At 37.5% G+C, this 20,910-nt stretch overlaps 1 non-coding gene across 1 annotated transcript; it reads left to right on the forward strand.

Annotated features, from left to right (window-relative positions):
- Positions 1 to 1,677: 1,677 nt before the first annotated feature.
- Positions 1,678 to 1,784, forward strand: LOC141710369 (small nucleolar RNA R71). The gene has a single exon (XR_012570894.1). It is a non-coding gene; the product is annotated as a small nucleolar RNA R71 (small nucleolar RNA).
- The last annotated feature ends 19,126 nt before the right edge of the window (positions 1,785 to 20,910 follow it).

The raw sequence follows: 20,910 nt of genomic DNA on the forward strand, positions 1-20,910 counted from the left end.
TGTATTCAAAACCTGTAGTTGCCCTACTTTAAAGCACTCCTCTTTAACTGTAGGTAACTTTATTTCCTTGAACACATTAAAAGTGACCTTTTGATCATAAACCTTCAACGAAAGCTCTCCTTTTTGCACATCGATCATAGTTCAGCCTGTAGCTAAGAATGGTCTTCTCAAGATAACATGAATCTTCTTATCTTCCTCGAAATCAAGAATTACAAAGTCAGTAGGGAAGAAGAGTTTATCCACCTTGACCAAGATATCCTCCACTATACCTCGTGGATAAGCGATGGAACGGTCAGCTAGTTGCAATGACATGTATGTTGGTTTCAGATCAGGCAGACCAAGCTTCTTGAAGATAGATAAGGGCATCAGATTGATGCTAGCTCCTAAATCACATAAACACTTGTTGAACGACAAGTTTCCGATGGTGCAAGAAATAGTGAAGCTTCCAGGATCTTTAAGCTTCGGAGGCAACTTTTGTTGCAGCACAGCACTGCATTCCTCCATTAAAGCAATGGTCTCTAAGTCATCGAGCTTCACTTTCTGAGAGAGAATACCTTTCATAAACCTCGTATAGCTAGGCATCTGTTCAAGAGCTTCAGCGAAAGGTATGTTGATATGAAGTTTCTTGAACACCTCCAAAAACTTCTCAAACTGCTTATCCAGCTTTTTCTTCTACAGCCTCTTAGGAAAAGGAGGTGGAGGATAGATCTGTTTCTCCCCTGTATTACCCTCAGGAGGAGTGTGTTCCATAGTAGTCTTCCTTGGTTCCACCTCTACTTCCTTTTGCACATCTTCTTCAGCCAAAACTTCAAATTCTGGAACTTGAGACTTTTCAAGCTCTTCGTCTTGCTGAATTTGGAGGCTTACAACCTTTCCAGACCTTAAGGTGATGGCGTTCACCTGTTCTTCAACTTTCCTCTTGCCTGGATTTGTTTCTGTATCACTAGGAAGTGTTCCTGGTGGTCGATTCAATAAGGCATTAGCAATTTGCCCTATTTGGTTATCCAGAGTCTTGATAGAAATAGCCTGGATTGGCATATAAGAGCCTGGTTTTTGCACATAAGCCTCAACTCCTCCAATTCAGATATTTCATTCGAAGATAGACCTGCATCATGATTTTGTTGTTGAATTTGGATTTGTTATTTTGGTGCAATTTGTTGCTAAAAATCAGGAGGGTTCAATAGCTTATTTCCAAACTGCTGGAACGGTTGTTGTATCGCATTCTGATTGTTGCTCCAGCTGAAGTTAGGATGATTTCAGTTGTCAGGATGATAAGTGTCTGGAACTGGTTGCTGCGATCTCTGAAAGTTGCTCACAAACTGAGCTGAATCACTAGATATAGCACATTGCTCCATCGCATACGGACCGACACACAGCTCACAAACACTAATTATCTGTTTAACACCATAGTTATCCAGAGAATCGATCTTCATAGACAACGCCTTTAGTTGAGCAGTGATAGCCGTAGTTGTATCCACCTCAAGAACTCCTACTACCTTGCTCTGTGGCAATCTCTGGGTTCGATACTGATATTCATTAGCAGCCATCAATTCAATAAGATCATAAGCTTCCTTATAGCCCTTTGACCATAATGTTCCGCCTGCTGCTGCATCGAGCATGGGTCTGGACTGTGCTCCCAACCCATTGTAAAAACAAGTTATGATCATCCAATCAGGAATTCCATGATGAGGACACTTCCTAAGCATCTCCTTGTAGCACTTCCAAGCTTCATATAAAGATTCTCCTGATTGCTACGCAAATTGAGTAAGAGCATTCCTGATTGCAGCTATCTTCGCCATAGGGAAGAATTTAGTAAGAAATTTCTGAGCAAGATCTTCCCAAGTAGTAATCGAACCAGCTGGTAGAGAGTGTAACCAGCTCTTAGCCTTGTCCCTCAGAGAGAATGGGAACAGTCTCAGCTTCACAGCATCTTCAGAAACTGAAAGGCATATATCATAGCCTATTTGTTTATTCGAGGATTTAACTCAACTCAAATAAGAATGTAACAAGTAAATAGTGGTTCTATCATCAAAGAGATCTCTCATAGTAACATCTGTCAAAGGATTCAGAAACAAGGTTCATCTACAGACTTGAGGAATTACTTCACTGGAAGAAGTTCAAGAAATTGATCAAGCCTCAGTGATATAAATCAAGATTGTGGATTTAATCAAGTGACAGAGATCTCGTCAGGGTATCAGATAATTACAGGGATTTAATCTGAAGAAAATCAAGATTATCAAATTTAAGACATGAAGAAATGTCACGGAAGTTAGTCACTCATGAACCAGACAGTACATCGAGTGTCAACATTGAAGTGGTGGAATCGATTCATAAGTTTCAGTGATTTTCAGAAGAATGGTTGCTGTTGAAGAGTAGTATTAATTCTCTATAAATTAATGAGTCATATAGTTTAATTAAAAAAATAAATTATATTTGCAAAGATTAATTTATTTATTAATTGAATTAATTGATTAATTAATTCTGAATTAATATTATAAATTTTCAGAATTGATTTTTGAATTTATATTCAATATTAATTTAGCATGACAATCAATTGAACTGGTATGACAATCTGGATTGTCATACCGAAAGTCTTACTAGTTCAACAGATTGTCATACCGAAAGTTCTACTAGTTCAGGAGATTGTCATACTAGTTCAACAGATTGTCATACCGAAAGTTCTACTAGTTCAGGAGATTGTCATGCTAGTACAATAGATTGTCATGCCGATTGTTATGCTAGTTCAAGAGATTGTCATGCCGATTGTCATGCTAGTTCAACCGATTGTCTTGCCAGTTCAATTCAATTATGTTGATTGAATTATAAAAGAAACGAAGCAGAACACAATCTCTCTAAACATTACAACAGAAGTCAACCATTTTCAAGAACAAAAGAAAAGCAGAGCTGCAAATATTTCATCTTTCATCTGCTGAATTCAGATCATCAATTTCTAGTTATTTAAGTTAAATCCAAACCACTAGAAATCATTCTCTTGTTCTTGTGTAACTATATAGCGGATCAAAATCCCTAGAACTTAATCTCAAATTGATTTTAGCATTTGACCTTTTTATTGCAAAAATAGAAAAAGTTCATGTCAAATTTATTCTAGATTTGTGATAATTAATTTGATATTAATCCCTTGTAATCGATACCGTTGTTGTAACACCTTTCAAGTTTAATAATATTTTTATTTAACTTGAATTTTGTTTCAATTTTTTATTCCGCACTAAATTCGATTAAACGGTATAGTTTGTATTCAACCCCCCTTCTTCAAACATATTCAGACCTAACAATTGGCATCAGAGCCTTCTGATTAACAAACAAATCAAGATCCTAGACTTTTGTGATTTTTTCAACTCCTTGAATTTTTATTTATTCAAAAATTCATAATGACTGCACAAAAAGTTGGAACCGTTAAAATTCCACTATTTTATAAAGAAAATTATATTATGTGGAAGAAGAAGATGCTCTTGTTTTTACAAGTGGCAAATCCCAAATATCTGAACTTGTTAAAGAAGGGTCCAAAAATTTCGATGGTTATTGAACCAAAGGTGATAGAAGATGATGTTGTAATTACCAAAGCTAGAACCTATGCAAAAGAGCCTGAAGATTTTACTCCTGCTGAAAAGGAAGAAGCCTCCTTGGATGCCAATCTTCAATTAATTTTAGTTGATTCTCTTGATCCCTTGATGAACAGACATGTGATGAACTGTAAAAATTCCAAACACATGTGGGAAACTATTGAAGTGATTAATGAAGGCATATAGGAAGTTAGGGAGAACAAGTTAGAGATCCTAACCTCTGAGTATGAACATTTTAAATCCAATCCAGGAGAAGGAATTACTGAAGTGTTTGAGAGGTACAATGCATTGATCAACAACCTGAACATAAATGGAAAATATTATTCAATCAGGGAGGTCAACAAAAAGTTCCTTTTAACACTGCCAACTCATCTTGAACATAGAATCATTTCCATAAGAGAAGCTAGAGATCTGAGTGAGATTTCTTTGGATAGACTCTATGGTGTGTTAAAAACCTATGAGTTGGAGCAGATTGAGCAGAAGGAAGTCTACGGGAAAGATAGAGTGGTCAGCACATCTACTGCTCTAGTAGCTAAAGGTCAACAACAACAACAACAATTTCAAAAGTTAGAGAGAATGGTACAGTATTCCAAGGCTGAGGAAAATGTATTAGTAGCAGAATATGATCCTCCTACTATAAATCAATCTAGTGATGATTTTTACTCCTTGGAAGAGCTGGAGCAATTGGAAGATGAGTCAATGGCCCAGATTGTCAAGAGATTCTCCAATGTCAGATTCAAGAGAAATCCCAAGTTCAAGTACAAGTCCAACTACAACAGATTCCAGATAGGTGGATCTTCATCTTCTAACACCAGTAGTGGTGGATACAAAACAGGGATGGTTGATCGGAGCACCATTAGATGCTATAAATGTAATGAGTTGGGACACTTTGCCATAGAATGCAGGAAGCCAAAGCAAGTAAGGAAGATCTCTTATGATTCAAATCAGAAGAGTAACTCTGAAAGGGCTTATCTGGCAAAGGGAAGAAGCTGGGATGATACTGATAGTGAAGATGAAGAAGAAGGGAATCTTGCTCTTATGGCTATTGATGGAAATACTTCATCGTCAAGAAAAGAGGTAAAATTTACTGATGCTGAATTAGTTTATCATCTAGGAGGTTCTTTAGATTGTGCTCATCGTGATAATGAACTGTTAAGTTAGCAGATCAAAGACTTTGAGAAAGAGGTCAATGAATTAAGACTTGTGCACATAAATCAAGACAAATTAAAAGAACAAGTATCTTCTCTAGAGAATAGAGTTAACTGTTATAGACAACTCAAAACTATTCTCAAAGACAAGATCACCGGTCTTGAGACTAAGGTTAAAGCTTACTTTAATTCTTGTTCGAAGGCTAAAGAGTTCTACAGTAAGCAAGCTGTTAATCAAACATCTAGAATAGGTTTTGATTACAATGCTGCTATTGGAGAATTAGGCATAAACTCCCCTCCTCATGTCTGTGCTAAAGGTAGGGAAGTACCACATGTGCTTAAGGGTGTTGATAAACCCCTCTATAAAGGATCAATTGCTGAACTATTTGATGAGACCTCCTTTATTATTCAAGAAGAAATACGTGCTGAAGATCGTACTAATGAGAAAGTTGTTTCCAAGACAAGTGTGTCGAAAGTTCCAGTCAAAGTTGTGAAAGAAACTGAGACTAACTCAAACACACACGAGTTGGATAACAAAAATACCATGTCTACCATGCATAATTTGCCTGTTGTTAATCCCTTTCATAAAGGATGTGGTGTTCCTAATTGTATGTCTTGTGCTTTTAATTTGATATATGCTTATTTTAATGGTAAGCATGTTTCTAGTGATAAGACTACTCCTCGTCAGCATGTGAATAATAGGAAGCATGTTAGGTCTAAGACTGCTAGTCCTCCTAAGGCTAGAAAGGAGACATTTGTGCCTAAGCCTAAACAGAAATTTGTTAAGGCTGTTTACAAGGTCAAATGTCCAGTCATTGAGAAAGTTGAGAACATTAAAGTTACGAATGTTGTTTTGTGTGACAAAGGTCAATTCTACAAGTATGCCGGACCCAACCAAGTTTGGGTTCCGAAGAAGGTTTAATCCATTTATGCTGCAGGGCATTAAATAGGTGGAACCGGCAGTGTGGATTCTTGACAGTGGATCATCAAGACATATGACCGGAGATAGAGCCCTGCTATCAAATGTGGTTGAGAAAGCTGGCCCAGTGGTTACCTTTGGAGATAACAGCAAAGGTTCAACTGAGGGATATGGCTGTTTGCAAGCTAGTAATGTTATCATTGAACTCAAACTTTTTTCAACATTAGTGATTTCTTATTTCATTTAAAAAATTTTGAAATCACTATTGTACATAATTTCTCTCAAAAGATTAAATGTATAATTTTCATTCATTATCGATCTTAAGTACACTTTATCTCTATATTGCCATATGTTCTATGATACAGGGTCAGTCTCCAATGGCTTTCTTTCATTGACAGTGGTGAGGTTGAAAACCCACAACATCTATCCCAGACTGTAAAGACAAACACAGAAACAGAACCAACCAACACTCTCTTACCACTAAAATGTAGTATGAATGAGCGTGAGGGAGATAATATCTTAGTGCACCACATAAGGAAAGTTCTGAAGTCAACCTAGCAGCTCTGTCTCCTACAAAGATGAGTAGTATTTAAACCGAGACAACTGCTAGCTCCCATACATCTTCTCAAAAAGATGTAATGGCTGAAAAGGCACAAAAACAGTTACTAGATTCATTCTCTCAACAGGGTGCGTCTATTGAAATTTGCCTGTCGGCCAGGGTATCCGATGTAGTGTCACCACCTCAAACACAAACAATTCTTGATGCACAAGGAAAGGTCACGCACACAAAGGATGAGTTGACGGAAACAAGAGTTTCGACCATTTTAAGGTCAGATTCGATTGTTCAAGGTTCTTTAATGGACCAATTGCCTTTACAGGTGTTAGGAGAGGATACTGATCCAAAAGCCATATGTCAGTGGTCAGTGTCTACCTCCCCAGGATTAAATCCCCTGGATGCATCTACGGATAGTGCATCTGACATAGGCGCAGATCGACAACTTTTTGACAATGATTCAAATATTACCTGATGAGTCACAAGGAAATGTCTTCACAGACATTAGAAGGGACTTTGATCTTTATGCTAAATTCGCTGGATCATTGTTTACCTTCCCAGAAGTCAAATCTGGAACCCTAAAAGGGAAACTAGTAACTTGTAGATTATGACTCAGATTCATCTGACGAGTTTAACAAGGATAGGGATTTGCGAACTCCCATTGCACCACCTGTGACCTCCTTAAGAATGGCTAAGGTGATTTTCCTTGCAGGTACAGCTGAAGAGTGTAAACACGAGTGGAGAGAAGAGTGAAACACATGTGAGGTACACTAAAACAGAATCATGCACTCACAGTGAGGAAGAAAGAGAAACTACTTGCTATTTCTTTTCCAACCAAGTGGAATATGAGAACTCCTTCAGACAACGGCATACATTCCTTCTCAAAGGGGGAGATAAAAGCTTAAGTAATAGTTTGGAGGATTCCTCAACTAAGGGGGGGGGGAATAGCAGGGAGGAAGGAAAAGATCCTACATATGTACACTACACCACACCATTGTTGTTTGTAACTACGGATCCTATTGTACGGGAGAGGTGGTAAACACAAGGTGATTTCCTAGTAAGGGAAGAAGCTGTTTTCCAAAAGGGGAGTACCATTGGTTTTTATTTGCAGATCCTATTGTACGGGAGATGTGGTAAACGAAGGTGATCTCCTTTAAGCAGTTAATTCTCATAGGGGGAGAAGCAAGAGAGATATGCGCTTCTCAACAGGAAATGTGGTTGTACAAAAGAAGATGAAACGACTTGAAGATATGTTCAGTCTAGAGGAACATCTATTTGGAATCTGGAAAATGTTAAATTTAATCCAGAACTTTTCTGCTATTTACTTTGCATTTTTATTTACATCTTTTTCTTATTTGTTAGTTGAGTTATCCTCTAGGTATTTGTTGTTATTGTCTAATAAACAAATAGGGGGGAGATTGAAAGGCATATGTCATAGCCTATTTGTTTATTCGAGGATTTAACTCAACTCAAATAAGAATGTAACAAGTAAATAATGGTTCTATCGTCAAAGAGATCTCTCACAGTAACATCTGTCAAAGGATTCAGAAACAAGGTTCATCTACAGACTTGAGGAATTACTTCACTGGAAGAAGTTCAAGAAATTGATCAAGCCTCAGTGATATAAATCAAGATTGTGGATTTAATCAAGTGATAGAGATCTCGTCAGGGTATCAGATAATTACAGGGATTTAATCTGAAGAAAATCAAGATTATCAAAGTCAAGACATGAAGAAATGTCATGGAAGTTAGTCACTCATGAACCAGACAGTACATCGAGTGTCAACATTGAAGTGGTGGAATTGATTCATAAGTTTCAGTGATTTTCAGAAGAATGGTTGTTGTTGAAGAGTAGTATTAATTCTCTATTAATTAATTAAGTCATATAGTTTAATTAAGAAAATAAATTATATTTGCAAAGATTAATTTATTTATTAATTGAATTAATTGATTAATTAATTCTGAATTAATATTATGAATTTTCAGAATTGATTTTTGAATTTATATTCAATATTAATTCAGCATGACAATCAATTGAACTGGTATGACAATCTGGATTGTCATACTGAAAGTCATACTAGTTCAACAGATTGTCATACCGAAAGTTCTACTAGTTCAGGAGATTGTCATACTAGTTCAACAGATTGTCATACCGAAAGTTCTACTAGTTCAGGAGATTGTCATGCTAGTATAATAGATTGTTATGCTAGTTCAAGAGATTGTCATGCCGATTGTCATGCTAGTTCAACTGATTGTCTTGCCAGTTCAATTCAATTCTGTTGTTTGAATTATAAAAGAAACGAAGCAGAACACAATCTCTCCAAACATTACAACAGAAGTCAACCATTTTTAAGAACAAAAGAAAAGCAGAGCTGCAAATATTTCATCTTTCATCTGCTGAATTCATATCATTAATTTCTAGTTATTTAAGTTAAATCCAAACCACTAGAAATCATTCTCTTGTTCTTGTGTAACTATCTAGCGGATCAAAATCCCTAGAACTTAATCTCAAATTGCTTTTAGCATTTGATCTTTTTATTGCAAAAATAGAAAAAGTTCATGTCGAATTTATTCTAGATTTGTGATAATTAATTTGAGATTAATCCCTTGTAATCGATACTGTTGTTGTAACACCTTTCAAGTTTAATAATACTTTTATTTAACTTGAATTTTGTTTCAATTTTTTATTCCGCACTAAATTCGATTACACGGTATAGTTTGTATTCAACCCCCCTTCTACAAACATATTGGGACCTAACAGAAACACCGTTGAACTTGAATGTGTCACAGATCTCAATGAAATCCCTAATGTGCATATTTGGATCTTCAGTTGGAGAACCCCCAAACTGTACTGAATTCTGCACCCATTGAATTATGCCAAGCTTGATCTCAAAGGTATTAGCTGTGATAGCTGGTCGGACAATACTAGATTGAATGTCATTGATCTTGGGTTGAGAAAAATCCATCAAGGCTCTCGTTCATGCTGCTGGATCTCCCATTGTAATGAGTACCTAATAACAAATAAATAAACCGTGAAAGTAAAAGAATCCGAGTCAGTGAACTTTAACGACCACTGATGAAAAGCACATAAACTAAAAATTAACACCGAGTCCCCGGCAGCGGCGCCAAAAACTTGTTAGGGCGAAATCACGCGCTAATATTCACGCAAGTATACGCATTCGCAAGTAGTATAAGATATAAGTCAGATTCTTTCCCACAGAGACTGGTTTAGGTTAAGTTCAATTTATGCACTTATGCAACAATGTATGATTATCGCTCAATGCTAAGACAAATAACAAATTGGGTTTTCTATTAAACTAAGAGATTATACTAAATAACATTAACTAAGAAAATTGAGATTGAATTACTATATATGACAAACATGGGATCCTAACTTCATTACTACTTCATTCAATAGCCTTTTCATTCTTAACCTTAGCATGTGATGGTGATGACACTAATCAGATAACACGAAACTGATAAACGCCAACTTTCGTTGCACGAGTACCATTCTACCAGACATCCACAAAAGAGATAGAAGCTGAATAGGCACCAATTATATTGAGACCCTATATGTCTATAGAATTTGACAACATAACAGTTTAAGCATATGTTATCTATCTTGATTACATAGGGCAAGTAAAACGGTTAGAGTTACCTACGAATCATGCATACAATACATGAACCTATGCTAGCATGACAAGTTCTAAACCTCTATATTCACTGTCGCTTCAATAGAGATTAACACGCTATCTTATATGTTAGCTACGCACATAAGATGAATAAGCACAATCAATACCAGGATATCAATCAATCACCACACACCAAGATATCAAAATAATTAACTATTGAAATCCATAAGTAAATCCGCTAGAACCCCATGACAACGATTAGCCCATAATCGAACTCATCATCACCATGGGTTACGATGAAAGCATGGTATAAACAAGGTCTTAAAAAACTGAATAATAATCAAAGTACGAATAAACGAGATCTAGACTCAACAAGAACGAAAACGAGCATCCAAAGTTACAACTAATTCAAAGAATCACAAGTTAAAAAAAAGATCTTCTTTTTTGGAGTTGTTCTGTGCTTCTAGGTCTTCTCCTTAGTATCCCAATCTTCCCGGATGATGAAAACCCTTTTTTTAAATATATATACGCCCCTAGTGGACCTGGACCCTTAAAATCGTCAAATTCCACTCAAAAAAGGCTTTTTCAGCGAAATAAGCGACCAGCCGCGCCCTGAGCGGCGGCTCAGCTCTCCTGAGTGGGCGCTCAGCTCTCTGGGCGGCCGCTCAGCTCTCCTGGGCGGGCGTGTCACACCCCAACTTAAACAGCAAATTAAATATAACTATTACAATATTTAATAATAAATAAACATACCCAAATCCAAGATCTTACAGTTTAGGGTTTGGAACAGCCCAACACTACCATCTAATACAATTGATTTTAAATATCGAGTCCTCACACAAACTACTATCACTTATTCTACCTGAGCTCGAACATAGGCATCAGCATCACAGGTCTTACGGGCAGTCTACTTGAATCTAACCATAGCTGCTAGCTGTAATATCAGGGTAAAGCAAAGAGTGAGCCAAATGCTCAACAAGTGCTAAACAATACGATACAAAACATAAATCGAGATATAAAATAAAGAATGTCAATGGGAGGACATGACCAATGATAATGAGAGATAAAACTTTAGGTGATGGCATCATTTTGTTGGTATCAAAAAAAACATATCTTAATCAAAATTATTTTATGACACTACGGATTACAGCCGGTGATCAGCCGCGAAGTAATCCTGAACCTCGCTGGGTTCTAAAACATTAATGGGAATCCCTAGGCAACTTTTAAGCCTAATATAAGTGTGGAAAGGACTCGCGTCTCAGTCCAGATCCACTATTCAAAGAAAACATTTATCCTCCTTTGGGACTGAAACCCACATTTTATTTATTTCAAAAACTGATGCCGATTTATAACAAAATCTCTTTTACAGTAAACATTTTTTTTTATCAAGGGATTATAGATCAACTCGAAACACGGAAAATATGGTACTAAATCTCAGGGCCATGATTCACAAAACTATACTCTATTAAAGTAACTGAATGGTTTTCATATATCAAAGATTGGACAAGGGGATTTAGTGAGGCTATTGGATATTATAAAGGGTAATGCCAAATTGGGCTTTAAGCAATGGTTTCTCATCAAGGTTCACGTGCTAGATCAACAAGAAGATAAGCTTCATGAATCACTTTGATAAGTATCTGGCTTTTAGGGTTCAAGGTAATGTTCTATAGGGGTTCAAGTATCAGGATGAGATATCAATACTTAGGAATCATCAGCATGTTAATCAAGAGAATCAACCAAGAGTTATAACTACCCTTTCTTTTATCCTGGCATTCGAATTACTTTAATATACTATCATGATAAGACCACTTTGCAATACGTACTCGAGGGTTCATGGCATTTTTATATAATTCAAAGATAAACATAAGTTACGCTTGATTTAATATATCAAATGACATAGGATAGTTGCAGCAATGTATGAACTATTAGCAGTAAATATGAAGGACAAGTTGAATTACTTGCCTTGAGAAAGGCTGGTCTGGTCTGACTGGTAGGAGCAACTGGAGCTTCACTCGACCTTTATGGCAAGTTTTTCCTCGTCTCAAGATCCTACATAAATAATAATAATCCTCATTATAATATATTCTCACCAACTTAACCTATTTACAACCCGAATTTAAACACGGATGGCACTTAGGCCTATATGCACTTAATTTATATTCACCTTTAATTTATAATTTCACACACGTAGCCACATAATCACATATCATATATTAATACCAAATAACACCATATACACCATAATGTAACACTAGGCTTGGATGATCTCAATCCCCCAACTTAAGTCACTTGGTCGCTAAACTAGATAAAGTCTTCTAATTTTGGTTTCCTAACTCGATGTGCCTTTACTAAACTATCCAAGACCTATTGACCCTTACTTGTGCCTTTTATTCTACTGACCTTATACTATCTTACAACTATGGTGGTTAACCAAGACCTCACTCCTAAGTGTTCTAAAACTATGTGATGAGTGAAAGTGTTCACTGGTGCAAATTTCAGAATGACATATATGGTTTCATGAGTGCATTTGACACCCTTAAACTATAGGTTTTCCTTCAAAACTCTTACACAAGACTCTCCTGACCTAAGGGCATCTCCCAAACTTGATGTGGCTCAAGGGCCTGGCTTGGGCCTTCTTGGGCCTAAGCTCAAAGTCCATGGTTCCCCTGTTTTCCTGGGCAGAAAACACCCTAAGTTAAATTAACTTGTGACACATGGTTCTAACTCATATCCTTTGAACTATGGTTGGAAAAACTTCTCTAACACTCCCTCTAACTAAGGCCCAACAGGGCCTAATGAGGGTCTACCCATGACATGGTCAAATCTCCCTATTTCTAAGTTGCAACAAAACTGTCCCCTGCTGGACAGATTTTATTATTCTACTTGTGCACTTAACCAAATGATATGAAAACCTCCAACCAACACCTAAAACCTTTTATATACTCCCAATACTAACTTCTGGTGGCTTGGGCCTCAAAGTGCACATCAATGATATGGTCAAAACTCACTCTAAACCTTAGGGTACTAAACTGATTTTCTACAGAAATTATAACTCTCCTTTCTCTAAGGTTTTGACTTGACAAACTCAACCACCAATAACCCAATACCCAAACAAAGACTTAAACATGGTGATCTACTAAACTAAATCCCTTATACTCAAAATAATCTTGGTGGAGATCATCCTTACCTAAGGTGCAATCATGGAAAAATAAAAGAAACCACATTTCACAACTCACAAATCATCAAGTTTTTGAAACAACAAGTTATGTATTTTATAAAAGATATACACGACTTATTACCATGCATCAAGAATCATTAATCAATATTACCACATTATTCCTACTAAAATTAAAGCTTACTAATAAAATCTTTCCAAATGATCAAAATCTTATAACATTCTAAGTGAAATCCACATGCATGCATGTCTTCGAGTTTTGCAAGCCAAACAACATGTTTTCTAAATATGTTTTACCAAGAAATTTACATGCAAGCCTAGCATGAGCTATATCTAGATGATCACTTAGCATGCAAGGAGTTTCATCAAATTTTTACTACAAAATTCAAGCCATTATCTCATAAACATGCAAAAATTGAATAAAGCAACAAGAATGGTCTCAAGAACCATTCATTCGGCTCCCCTATGGTCATGGCCGAATGAAATGGAAGGGAATGGCCATTTAACATCAAGAGTTTCCTTCTCAAGACTTGACACTTCACCATTCCTTGTAGTCCTCTCAAAAACAACCTTAAACTCACAAGAATCAAGCTTGTACTTTGAGTTTCAACTAAAACCTTAACATGCAACCTTAAAACTTAAACTTTCTACTCAAAACTCTTTGAAATATATGTGATCATGGTATGAAAAGTAACATTTACTTGTGTAGGAGGAACTTGATTGAGAAAGAAAGAAAATGGGGAGGGGGTGGTTTCGGCTGAAAAGCCGAGAGTGAGGGGGTAGGAGCCGAGAGTGAGAGAGAGGAGGGAGAGAAGAAAGAGTGTGGTGTGGGTGATGTGTGAAATGATCATGTCTTTTACTTGTTTTATGGTTTTTGTTTTGACAAATGTGAGTGGGAATAGGAATTGACATGACTACCCTTCCACTTATACTTGGATCATTTTGCATGCAAGGGTAAAGGAGGAATTTGGCTAGAAAAATAAGAGTTAGTGGGGTGGTAATTGTCTCTTTAGCCCTTTTGGATTGAATAGAAAGGATTTGTATGCAAGGACAACTATGTAATTTGCTAATTATAACAATTGACATTTATAAAGATTTATTTTTGTAAAATAAAACACAAGTTCAAAAATTATAAAATTTATATTATAAAATAATTTGGATTTTTAGAAATTTTATAAAACTACTTTTGAAATTTGTGAATAAAATAACTTTTAAAGAGAAATTTATTCAAGGTTTAAAATATTTCTTATAAATCAAAAATGAAAGAAATAAATAAACTTTTGCTTTGAAAATTCATATACCACATAACGAAAATTTAAGACGCAAAGTTCTCATTCACACAAGCATACAATAGTAGCATATATTGGCATTCGGCTTTTAAAGTTGTACTAAATTTACAATTAATATTACACAGAAATGCCAGATGTAACATCCTCTCCCCCTTAAGGGATTCTGTCCCCAGAATCTAAGAGAACAGATGAGGATACCGGGAACGCATATCAGACTCTAAGTCCCAAGTCGATTCTTCGACCTTAGGGTTCCTCCAAAGTACTTTTACTAACTTTACTGACTTATTTCTAAGACTCTTCTCTTGCCAGTCGAGTATTTTGACCGGTTGCTCCACAAATGACAGGTCTGCCTGAATTTCTACTGGTTCATATTCTATTACATGGCTAGCGTCAGGATTGTACATCTTAAGCAATGACACATGGAACACATTATGCACGTGCTGATACTGAGGTGGTAAGGCCAACTCGTAGGCCACCTTCCCTACTTGACTCAAAATTTCAAAATGACCTATGTATCTAGGTGTTAACTTCCCTTTCTTGCCAAATCTAGACAACCCTTTTCTAGGTGACACCTTCAACAAAACAGCTTCGCCAATTTGGAATTGAACATCCTTACGTGCCGGATCCGCATACTTCCTCTGTCTATCTTGAGCAGCAAGTAGCCTTTTCTGAATTAACTTGACTTAGTCATGCAATTGTTGTACCAATTCCTAGCCGAGAATCCTTCCTTCTCCTACTTCATCCCAACTTGTTGGTGATCTACATTTTCGCCCGTACAAAGCTTCGTATGGTGGCATGCCGATACTGGAATGATAGCTATTGTTGTAAGAGAATTCAATCAACGGCAAGTGGTCGTCCCAACTTCCTGCAAAATCGATTGTACAACTGCGCAACATGTCTTCAATTGTTTGAATTTTCCTTTCGCTTTGTCCATCAGTCTGCGGGTGGTACGCCGTGCTCATATTCAATTTCGTGCCAAGACATTCTTGAAATTGCTTCCAAAATCTTGAGTTAAATCGGGGATCTCTGTCTGAAACTATCGATACAGGTACTCCATGCCTTAGTACGATTTCACGCACATACAGATGAACCAATTTGTCTAATGACGACTTCTCGTTAATTGGAAGGAAATGCGCTGACTTTGTAAGACGATCAACTATAACCCATATAGCGTCATGCCCGGATTTTGTTCGCGGTAGTCCTACTCTAAAGTCTATAGCGATATTTTCCCATTTCCATTCTGGAATCTTTAGGGGCTGAATTAATCCGCTTGGTCGTTGATGTTCTGCCTTCACTTTCTGACAAGTATAACACTTCGCAACCCATTCCGCTACGTCTCGCTTCATATTTGGCCACTAAAAGTTTTTCTTTAAGTCCTGATACATCTTGGTACTTCCCGGGTAGATTGAAAATTTCGAATTGTGGGTTTCGTGTAGGATCTCATTCTTTATTTCAGGTACATGAGGAATCCATATTCTGGAAGAAAACCTTAGTATCCCTTGCTCATCCCTTTGAGTATTAATCTCCTCTCCAGATAACTGATTCTTCTCTTTCTCCATTACTTCTTCTTGACATTTCTTTATCTTTTCCACTAGTGTTGGCTGAAAAGTCATTGCATGACAAACTTCTTCAACTTTTCCACAATCACAAAGTTCCAGTTCAAATCTCTTGATTTCTTCAGATAATTCCTTTGATGTTGTCATCATATTCAGTCTCTCCTTCCTACTTAGAGCATCGGCCATAACATTCGCCTTTCCAGGATGGTAATTTATCGAACAGTCATAGTCCTTGATCAATTCCAGCCATCTCCTCTGCCTCATATTGAGCTCCTTCTGAGTGAAAATGTACTTTAAACTCTTGTGATCCGTGTAGATTTCACACTTTTCTCCGCAGAGGTAATGTCTCCAAATCTTAAGTGCAAACACTATGGCGGCTAGTTCCAAGTCATGCGTCGGGTACTTCAACTCATGCGGTTTTAACTGTCTTGATGCATACGCGATCACCTTACTGTGTTGCATTAACACACAACCCAATCCCTTATGTGAAGCGTCGCTGAATATCACAAAGTTTCCTTGGTCATCTGGAAGTACTAACACCGGAGCTGTTACCAATCTCTGCTTCAACTCTTGAAAGCTATCCTCACATTCTGCACTCCATTCAAACTTTTGATTCTTTCTGGTTAACTTGGTCAATGGCGTGGCGACTTTCGAAAAATCCTTGACGAACCTTCTATAGTATCCTGCCAACCCTAGAAAACTTCGCACTTCCGTAGGAGTCTTTGGCCTCTCCCAACTCATAACTGCCTCAATCTTTGCCGTATCCACTTTAACTCCTTCATTTCCAATGACATGCCCCAAAAATTGAACTTCCTTTAACCAAAACTCACATTTGGTAAACTTGGCATACAACTTCTCTTGACGAAGTATTTCCAATGCTATCCAGATGTGCTGTTTATGTTCTTCTTCTGACTTAGAATAAATAAGGATGTCATCAATGAATACCACGACAAACTTGTCCAAATACTTCTTAAATACTTGATTCATCAGATCCATAAATGCGGCCGGGGCGTTGGTCAATCCAAACGGCATTACTAGGAATTCATAATGCCCATATCTGGTCCTAAATGCTGTCTTGGGAATATCTTCTTCTTTGATTTTTAATTGATGGTATCCCGATCTCAAGTCAATCTTTGGAAAGCACTTTGCTCCTTTCAGCTAATCAAAAAGGTCATCTATTCTTGGTAGCGGGTAGCGGTTCTTGATCTTTACCTTATTCAACTCTCGATAATCTATGCATAGTCGCATACTCCCATATTTCTTCTTGATAAACAGAACAGGTGCTCCCCATGGCGACGTACTTGGCCGTATCACTCCTTTATCTAACAATTCTTGTAGCTGGATCGCCAACTCTTTCATTTCTACTGGTGCCATCCTATATGGGGCCTTTGAAACTGGTTCCGTGCCTGGAGCAAGGTTGATCTCGAACTCGATTTGTCGATCTGGTGGTAGGCCTGATAGTTCATCTGGAGACACATCGGGAAACTCGTTAACTACAGGGATATCTTCTATGTTGGGGTTGCCCTTTTCCGAATCCACTGCATACGCTAGGAATGACTCACAACCTTTTCTATGTAGCTTCTTAGCCTAAACGATTGTGAGAAATAGTTGTTCTTGCCTCTGCCCCTTAAATACTACCTTCTTTCCACTCTTCGCCTTTAAATACACCTTTTAGTCTTACAATTAATCTGAGCGTTATTTTCTCCTAACCAAACTATGCCTAAAATTATATCAAACTCTCCCAACTTGAAGAGTATCAAGTCGGCTGAAAACTTATACCCGAAATATCAATCTCACACTTCGGACAGAATTGATTCACATGAATCTTCTCTTGGTTCACAATTACCACATTTACTACCTCGCTCATAATCATTTTATCACATTGAAGCTTATCAACAAAAGTTTCTGATATGAAAGATCTTGTTGCTCCGGAATCAATCAATACTTTAGCTTTGACATTATTGAGTAAAAGTGTACCTGCTATCACCTCAGAATTCTGAACAGCACCCTTCATCTTCAGATCAAATGTCCTTGCTGTTGCTTGCGGGGTTAATGTAGGTGGTGGAGGTAATGCCAATACCTCAACTGGCACGCTCGCACTGGTGTTTGCCACATTTATCAGAGCTTTGACTGGTCCGGTTGCCTTGCACTCCCTAGCTATGTGTCCAGTTTTCCCACACTTGTAGCACGTAACTCCTGGCTTCGGCATCTTGCACTCATTCGCCAAATGTCCCTTCTGATTGCACCTATAGCATGTCATGCTCAACTTATTACACACTCTGGGGTGCCTTCTTCCACAGTGCTTGCATTCGGGTCTCTGGAATCTGTTTTCTCCAACTTGTCCTTGGCTTGCCTGGTTGTTCCCCTTTGATTCTTGCCTTTTACCCAAATTTCCTTCTTTTGAAAATTTCCGCCCTTCTGGAATCCGATCCTCTTTACATTCCGATCTTGTGAACTTCCCGCTTCAGACTTTTCTCCATAAAATGGAACCTTCCACTTCTTTTTATCCCTCTCCTTCCTTGACTGCATCCCATTATTCTCAATTAGAGTAGCTTTCTGAACTACTCCCGCATAAATTTCAAGCTCAAACATAGCCACTCTATCTCTGATCCAGGGCTCCAATCCTTGCTGAAATTTCTTCACTTTTTCCTCCTCGGTGCTGGTATACTTTGTCACAAACCTTGACAACTCAGTGAACTTCTTTTCATACTCCAGTACAGTCATGTTCCCTTGCTTCAGCTCCAAAAATTTAAGCTCCATCTGATTCTGCATGTACTTAGGGTAATACTTGTCCAGAAATAAATTCTTAAATCTCTCCCAAGAAACCTGTTGAGTTGCTTCCATAGCTTTTACTGATTCCTACCAATAGATGACTTCGCCCTTCAAGAAGTAAGTAGCATACGGCGTCTTCTGATCATCTCCTAACTGTACCAACTCAAAAGCCCTTTCCATCTCCTTGATCCATGTGTTAGCTATTACTGGATCAGTGGTATCATGAAATGCAGGTGGATTCACATTCTGAAAAGCATTGAAAGTGACAATTTGTCTAGGTTGTACTGGTGGTTCAGGTGGTTGGTGTGGTTCACGGTTATCTTGGTTTTCAATTCGCTGTTGAAGAGTTAGTTGTTGTTGGGCTATAGCATTGGTTTGCTGTTGCAAAGTTTCCAGTAGTCGAAGAATATTTGGGTCTGTGGTGGATGTGGTTGTTGGGTTCTTCTTTTTGGGAGGCATGATCCTGAAATAAAAGTTATGTCAAAACAGATATGAATAATAAAACAATTTGAGGGTATTACATGGCATTCTTATTTACATGTGAGGTCAGGTTTCAAATTAAGCAGATATGATGATGCATATAAAAGCGTATAATAACAGTTGAGAGCAATTGGAACAATAGAGCATGATTATTGAAATTTAAAGGTCACAATACATGGGATTAGAACAAAGTCTGATTCTAGGATCAACAGGCTAATTTAAAGGAAATAACGGAAACAACTGGGAAATTCTACGGAGTCTGATAGTACAACAACATGAAAGGTAAATGGAAAGAACTAAGGCTCCACTCCATCTGAACGGGGCTTGGTAGTCTTTTCCTCTCAAAGCGTCTTCACAATGCTTTGGAGCTCATCCACCACCATCTGAATGACATACTGGCTGGTGCGGTCCCGGTGCGTTGGCATCTCCTCAAGCTTAGTGTTGACGTACTGACCCAAGGTCTCAAGTCTCGCAGTCATCTGCTCCTTGGGCTTCCCTTCGTAGTTTCGGCTGTCCGGGTACACGTTCTTCAGTCGGTCTATCAGTCGGTCGTACTTTCCCTGAAGCATATCAAACTCGCGTCTCAACTCAGCATACACGGTGAAAGCAATAGAGTCGTCCGAACCAGAGGATGACGAGGAATGCGCCCTTTGCTGACAAACCAATAAGAGGACTATTAATAATAAACTTACTTAACATATTCTCTCACATATTATCTATAACCTACACATATACCCTTTAACCTATTTGGGCTATCCAGGGACTCTAAACCGTAGCTCTGATACCAAAACCTATCGCACCCCAACTTAAACAGCAAATTAAATATAACTATTACAAAATTTAATAATAAATAAACATACCCAAATCCAAGATCTTACAGTTTAGGGTTTGGAACAGCCCAACACTACCATCTAATACAACTGATTTTAAATATCGAGTCCTCACACAAACTACTATCACTTATTCTACCTGAGCTCGAACATAGGCATCAGCATCACAGGTCTTACGGGCAGTCTGCTTGAATCTAACCATAGCTGCTAGCTGTAATATCAGGGTAAAGCAAGGAGTGAGCCAAATGCTCAACAAGTGCTAAACAATACGATAAAAAACATAAATCGAGATATATAATAAAGAATGTCAATGGGAGGACATGACCAATGATAATGAGAGATAAAACTTTGGGTGATGGCATCATTTTGTTGGTATAAAAAAAACATATCTTAATCAAAATTATTTTATGACGCTACGGATTACAGCCGGTGATCAGCCGCGAAGTAATCCTGAACCTCGCTGGGTTCTAAAACATTAATAGGAATCCCTAGACAACTTTTAAGCCTAATATAAGTGTGGAAAGGACTCACGTCTCAGTCCAGATCCACTATTCAAAGAAAACATTTATCCCCCTTTGGGACTGAAACCCACATTTTATTTATTTCAAAAACTGATGTCGATTTATAACAAAATCTTTTTTACAGTAAACATTTTTTTTATCAAGGGATTATAGATCAACTCGAAACACGGGAAATATGGTACTAAATCTCAGGGCCATGATTCACAAAACTATACTCTATTAAAGTAACTGAATGGTTTTCATATATCAAAGATTGGATAAGGGGATTTAGTGAGGCTATTGGATATTATAAAGGGTAATGCCAAATTGGGCTTTAAGAAATGGTTTCTAATCAAGGTTTAAGTGCTGGATCATCAAGAAGATAAGCTTCATGAATACTAAGGGTATTAAGGTATGCAGAAATGATCTTTAACTCAGGATATATCAGAATTGTCAAGCTTCAGGATAAGAAAGA

Source organism: Apium graveolens, chromosome 2 (assembly GCF_009905375.1).
Source record: "Apium graveolens cultivar Ventura chromosome 2, ASM990537v1, whole genome shotgun sequence".
Classification (NCBI taxonomy): domain Eukaryota; kingdom Viridiplantae; phylum Streptophyta; class Magnoliopsida; order Apiales; family Apiaceae; genus Apium; species Apium graveolens.